Here is a 7707-nt window from a genome sequence, read left to right on the forward strand (position 1 = left end):
TCATCGAGAACTATGTAGACATGACCGAGACACATCTCCGGTCAATAACCAAAAGCGGAACCTGGATGCTCATATTGGCTCCTACATATTCTACGAAGATCTTCATCGGTCAAACCGCATAATAACAGACGTTGTTCCCTTTGTCATCGGTATGTTACTTGCCCGAGATTCGATCGTCGGTATCATCATACCTAGTTCAATCACGTTACCGGCAAGTCTCTTTACTCGTTCTGTAATGCATCATCCCGTAACTAACTCATTAGTCACATTGCTTGCAAGGCTTATAGTGACGATCATTACCGAGTGGGCCCAGAGATACCTCTCCGATACACAGAGTGACAAATCCTAATCTCGATCTATGCCAACTCAACAAACACCATCAGAGACACCTGTAGAGCATCTTTATAATCACCCAGTTACGTTGTGACGTTTGATAGCACACAAGGTGTTCCTCCGGTATTCGGGAGTTGCATAATCTCATAGTCAGAGGAACATGTATAAGTCATGATGAAAGCATTAGCAATAAAACTATACGATCATTATGCTAAGCTAACGGATGGGTCTTGTCCATCACATCATTCTATAATGATGTGATCCCGTTCATCAAATGACAACACATGTCTATGGTCAGGAAACTTAACCATCTTTGATTAACGAGCTAGTCTACTAGAGGCATACTAGGGACACTTTGTTTTGTCTATGTATTCACACATGTATCATGTTTCCGGTTAATACAATTCTAGCATGAACAAAAACATTTATCATGATATAAGGAAATATAAATAACAACTTTATTATTGCCTCTAGGGCATATTTCCTTCAGGCGCGCCATAGGGGGCAGTCCTACTTGGACTCCTGGTCCAAGTAGGATTCGCCTCCCCCCTTCCTATTCCCACTAGGAGAAGGAGGGAAGGAGGAAGAGGAGAGAAGGAAGGAGGGGGGCGCCGCCCCCACCCCTTGTCCAATTCGGATTGGCAAGGGGGCGCGCGCCACCTCCTGGCCGGCCCTCTCTCTTCTCCACTAAGGCCCATGGTGGCCCATTAACCTCCCGGGGGGTTGTGGTAACCACCGGTACTCCGAAACGACCCGAACCATTCCGGTGTCCGAATGTAACCTTCCAATATATGAATCTTTACATCTCGACCATTTCAAGACTCCTCGTCATGTCTGTGATCTCATCCGGGACTCCAAACAAACTTCGGTCATCAAATCACATAACTCATAATACAAATCGTCATCGAACGTTAAGCGTGCGGACCCTACGGGTTCGTCAACTATGTAGACATGACCAAGACACATCTCCGGTCAATAACAAATAGCGGAACCTGGATCCTCATATTGGCTCCTGCATATTCTACGAAGATCTTTATCGGTCAAACCGCATAACAACATCCGTTTTCCCTTTCTCATCGGTATGTTACTTGCCCGAGATTCGATCATCGGTATCACCATACCTAGTTCGATCTCATTACCGGCAAGTCTCTTTACTCGTTCCGTAATACATCATCCCGCAACTAACTTATTAGTCACATTGCTTGCAAAGCTTATAGTGATGTGCATTACTGAGAGGGCCCAGAGATACCTCTCCGATACACGGAGTGAAAAATCCTAATCTCGATCTATTCCAACTCAACAAACACCATCAGAGACACCTGTAGAGCATCTTTATAATCACCCAGTTACGTTGTGACGTTTGATAGCACCCAACGTGTTCCTCCGGTATTCGGGAGTTGCATAATCTCATAGTCAGAGGAACATGTATAAGTCATGAAGAAAGCAATAGCAATAAAACTAAACGATCATTAATGCTAAGCTAACGGATGGGTCTTGTCCATCACATCATTCTCTAATGATGTGATTCCGTTCATCAAATGACAACACATGTCTATGGTCAGGAAACTTAATCATCTTTGATTAACCAGCTAGTCTAGTAGAGGCATACTAGGGACACTTTGTTTGTCTATGTATTCACACATGTACTAAGTTTCCGGTTAATACAATTCTAGCATGAATAATAAACATTTATCATGATATAAGGAAATATAAATAACAACTTTATTATTGCCTCTAGGTCATATTTCATAATTGCCGGAGGGGGAAAAGGGAAGAGGAAGGAGAGAAGGAAAGGGGGGCGAACCCTCGTAGACTGAAAGGATTCGGGTATAAATAACAACTTTCTAGGATTCGGGATAAAGTGCCCTCATAGGTTGAAAGCGGAAGCGTGTGACAATGCGGTTGATGTAGTCGAACTTCTTCTAGCTCCGGCCGATCAAGCACCGAACGTACGGTACCTCCGAGTTCTGCACACGTTCAGCTCGGTGACGTCCCTCGCCTTCTTGATCCAGCAAGGAGTCGAGGTAGTAGATGAGTTCCGTCAGCACGACGGCGTGGTGATGGTGATGGTGAAATGATTCTCGCAGGGCTTCGCCTAAGCACTGCAAAACTATTGCCGAAGGTGTAAATTATGGAGTGGGCGCCTCACACGACTAACAATTGATGTTGTGTTTTCTAGGAGCGCCCCTCCCCACATATATATAGGTGGGAGGGGAGGAGGGGCAGCGAACGGGCGCCCCAAGTAGGCCGAATCCTACTTGGGGTCTTCCCCAATTCGGCCTCCCCCCCCCCCCCCCCTTCCATAATTGCCGGAGGGGGAAAAGGGAAGAGGAAGGAGAGAAGGAAAGGGGGGTGAACCCCCTCTTCCCTTCTCCCACTCGGACTCCTTCCATGGGTGGGGCGCCACCCCTAGTGGGCTGGTGTGCTCCCCTCTCATGCCCCATATGGCCCAATATTCTCCCGGGGGATTCCGGTGACCCCTCCGGTATTCCGATAACTACCTGATACACTCCGGAACACTTCCGATGTCCGAATACTATCGTCCTATATATCAATTTTACCTCTCGACCATTTCAAGACTCCTCGTCATGTCCGTGATCTCATCCGGGACTCCGAACAACATTCGTTCACCAAATCACATAACTCATATAATATTAAATCGTCATCGAACTTAAGCGTGTGGACCCTACGGGTTCGAGAAATATGTAGACATGACCGGGACACCTCTCCTGTCAATAACCAATAGCGGAACCTGGATGCTCATATTGGCTCCTACATATTCTACGAAGATCTTTATCGGTCAAAACGTTATGACAACATACGTTATTCCCTTTGTCATTGGGATGTTACATGCCCGAGATTCGATCGTCAGTATTTCTAAACCTAGTTCAATCTCGTTACCGGCAAGTCTCTTTACTCGTTCTGTAATACATCACCTCTGGACTAACTCCTTAGTCATTTGCTTGCAAGCTTATGATGTGTATTACTGAGAGGGCCTAGAGATACCTCTCCGATACTCGGAGTGACAAATCCTAATCTTGATCTATGCCAACACAACAAACACCTCCGGAGATACCTGTAGAGCTTCTTTGTGATCACCCAGTTATGTTGTGACGTTTGATTGCACATAAGGCATTCCTCGGGTATCCGAGAGTTGCATAATCGCATAGTCGAAGGAATATGTATTTGACATGAAGAAAGCAATAGCAATAAAACCGAACGATCATTATGCTAAGCTAACGGATGGGTCTTGTCCATCACATCATTCTCCTAATGATGTGATCCTGTTATCAACTGGCAACTCTTGTCCATAGTTAGGAAACCTTAACCATCTTTGATCAATGAGCTAGTCAAGTAGAGGCTCACTAGGGACACATTGTTTGTCTACGTATTCACACATGTATTTAGATTTCTGATCAATACAATTCTAGCATGAATAATAAACATTTATCATGAATAAGGAAATATAAAATAACAACTTTATTATTGCCTCTAGGGCATATTTCCTTCAATTATGACCACAAGGAATCCTTAAATCAAAGTGCAACCGAGTTCTGGTTGGGAACCATCATCCAGTATATCAAAGGATGGAGAGATTGGCACAATCTCAACTCATTGATCGAAAGGTGAACCACGGAATACCGACTGGGTTGCACGATCAATGTTAGAATGGCGATTTAGCAACCAACACACCAAAATGAAATTATTGGTCATTAACTTCAAAGCAATAGGGTTGCTAGAAATTTTGAATTTACACATCAAAGTCCACTTGTCGGCACTCCGGTTAGAAACAACACGGGGACCAAGAAAAGAATGGTGATGGTGATAAGTATCACTTGTATCAAGAATTTCATAAGAGGTGGTGAAATTCTCACGACATTCTTGACATCAAAGATGGTAATACTCCAAGGTAGAACATAACATAAGTAGGATAGCAATGAACTCGAGGTACAACACAAAACATGAACAAGTTTGTGTTGGAGGGAAGGCATTAATTTTGTCGATGATAACACAAATCATCGAGGGGAAAGGATGGTATTTCTCATCATGAATTCGATTGATATCCTGGAAGTGCTCGGAATGTTGATGATGATCATGTCACATTTGTCGAGAGGTTTCATGAAGACGTAATCGATCATCGACGACATCAAACAAAAGGAATGGTGAAGCGAAAGGTTACCGGAAGCACAAGATTGCCAGCTCAGAATAGAAATTGCCTATCAAGACAGCCATCATGATGTTCAAAGCTCGATGTAAGCTTAGTGTACTATTGGAATTGTGTTCCGGGGATGAAGGAGATAGGTAACATGGTCAAGCTTTTAGCATGACGACGATGATGTAGCGAATCAGCTAGGAATGATACGATCAAGTACAGACTCGTAAGCAATGAAGATTACTAAGAGTTGTTGAGTCGTAGTGCGGACTCGATTCAATTATCGGTGTCCTTGAGTGTCTAACAACTCAGAACCCGGGGAAAATTGGAATCGGTGAGAAATAATAGTTGATGAAGAACTCATAAGAAGTTATGTAGTTCCATGATATTCTCGAGATACCAGAGAGTAAAACTTGAAGGTAGATCAGAATAGAGGTTAGACTAGTGTATTGATCTGTGGAAGACAAGCACTTTACTTGTCTGAGAATGAAATCAAAGTAGAACAACATGCTCGGAACCACGATTGCAAAGGACAAAATCACAGATACAAGATCAAATTATACCAAAGGAATGATTATTGTTACGAGAAGCTTCCATGATAAGATCTACATCATGTCCATGGGCATGAACACAAAGTTCAAGGTCGACTCCCACTTCTTCAATGCATAACCTTTCATTTATTGCCCTATCAAAAATACTTTGAGTCTGAAGAGTTACCTGGTGATATATCAGGAGAGTAAGACCCGTGAAAACTTTTGGGCTCACATAGATAGCAAATCCATATATACAACCCATCGGGACATTTTACGAATCCATACAACACGCTTATAGGAGCAATAGATATTAGCTCGAAAGCAGAGCATGGTTGGCCAAATCAGAGAATACAATTTACCAAGGCATTATATATCAGGGAAAGAACTCACAAGGTGATTGAATATGAAGGACACTATCGTATAATAATCCAACAATGGATCTGGTGATCCACAACGGAGCTGGTGTGAGTATCAATACGCAATCATAGGAAGAAAGAATGCGAGGACATCGGATTATAACATCCAAATAGTTCGACGCTTAAATACAAGGAATTATGATTTCTAGATCAGTGTATCAAAATCAAATGTTCTGATCAAATATGAGTAAGTTGAATAGACTTAGATGGACAATCAATCAAGGTTTGATTTGTCGAGAACCAGCTCATGTTCGGAAAGATGTCTGAGCCGAAGGAACGAATTCTAGTTTCGATTGATGATTGCGAGCATTCACAAATATATCGAATCAAAGGCTCAAAATGATGATGGCAAAGGGTGTTAATGAATATTGCTAGACATATGGAATTAACCATAATGCAAGCAGGTAAGGAAGATTGAGAGCAATAGGCTATTGAGGATTTTGGATGATCAAATAGCATTTGGAAGAATTTTGGAAAACATATGAATAATTAGGTATGAACGAATCCCTGGTAAGTGCGAGGAATTATTCGTAGGTGTATTCGCGAGACAAGGAACTACCAGGCAGTAGGCATAAAGGATCCTCTGAACATTGGAGAGTATTTCAGGGCATCTTGTAATAACAAGAGCAACTGGAAATGATTGTATGAATGGCAAGTGTATGTAGTTATCCATATGGACCTATCGGTGGTAGAGAATTGCAAAGGCGATGAGCACAAAGGTTTCGGGAAAAACATCGAAGAGTATCTTTGGGATCTTCTGGTGAATCAAACCATCATCTGGAATGAAAGGCTCTCCAGGAGGAAGTACTTATGAGAACCTAGAGTTAGAGTTAGTAAAATATTTAAACCCGAATAGAAGAGAGATCGGAATCCTAGTAAAGGCGAGGAATAAAAGATCCTAATCCCACCCGTTTGCGATGTGGGCCCGTAAGCCATACAACAATGTTAGTAAAATAATTTTTCAAAGACTAGACTCAACTTCGCCAAGGAGTTGGAAAGGGGTTTCATACTGGCAGTCGGCTCTGATACCAACTTGTGATGCCCCCGACTCGATCATGCACTAATCATACACGCAAATGCGCACGATCAAGATCGAGACTCACGGGAAGATATCACAACACAACTATAGACACAAATAAAATAATACAAACTTTATATTACAAGTCAAGGGCCTCGAGGGCTCGACTACATAAGCTAGAATACACAAGAGTCAGCGGAAGCATCTAAATCTGAGTACACACATAAGTAAACAAGTCTACCTTAAGAAGCCTAGCATATGAAAGATAACTAGATCAAAAAGGCGCAGGCCTCCAACCTGGGAGCCTCCTATCTACTCCTGGTCGTCGACGGTCTCCACGTATTAGTAAGCTAGGGCGGGGTAGTAGTCGGCGGCGGCGGGATCAGCCGGCTCCTGGGGCCCGTCATCTGATCGCACCAATTGGGTAGAGGAGAAAAAAGGGTAGCAAAGCAACCGTGAGTACTCATCCAAAGTACTCACAAGACTTAACAAGTCAAAAATGTCTCCACCTTTAGAGTTTTATTGGTGCAATTTTACGTCATACACAAGACATGTAAATAAAGAGATTTTCACATTCATGCCTTGTTGGATAGTTTTGCCCTTAGTTTTAAACTATGTTCAGTTTGCCACTAAGCAATTATGCTTGGTTATACAAATGCCCCTTTGTTTAATTTCCATTTATCAAAGATGTTTCAAAGACTCTGACCGTACATGTCATGTTATTTAGGGCAAAACTGAGCACCTTTGAAAGTAGGGGCAAAACTGTCTGGTGTGCACCGGCTAAGGGCAGAAATGTAAAAATCCCTTAAATAAATACCTTAATATTTGGTTCTCGTTTATAAGTGAAACCCACACATGTGCATTGAACCTCTTTTGGCGGTGTGTAAACCAACAGACAAACCCAACAAATGCCAACATATACAATACCAAAGTAAGTTGACATCAATCCTTATCTTCATAAAATTACTTTTTAGAAAATCTGCAAGCCACTACTAAGGTAGACAATATCCGTCATTGTTTTATATATTTTTTATTTATAGCTCTGATATACTCTAATTCAAGTCGCAAATAAAATGTCACAACTATAACAATCATTATCTGAGAAAATCATTAGAACTACAGATGTGATCACATTAAAATATGTTCATCAATTGAAGGAATATATGTAGTAAATAAAACAATATAAACACACACACACACACACTAATGACCGATTTCAATATATTTCTCGTATTCTAGCAGAGCACACAATTA

Source organism: Aegilops tauschii, chromosome 5 (assembly GCF_002575655.3).
Source record: "Aegilops tauschii subsp. strangulata cultivar AL8/78 chromosome 5, Aet v6.0, whole genome shotgun sequence".
Taxonomy (NCBI): Eukaryota; Viridiplantae; Streptophyta; class Magnoliopsida; order Poales; family Poaceae; genus Aegilops; species Aegilops tauschii.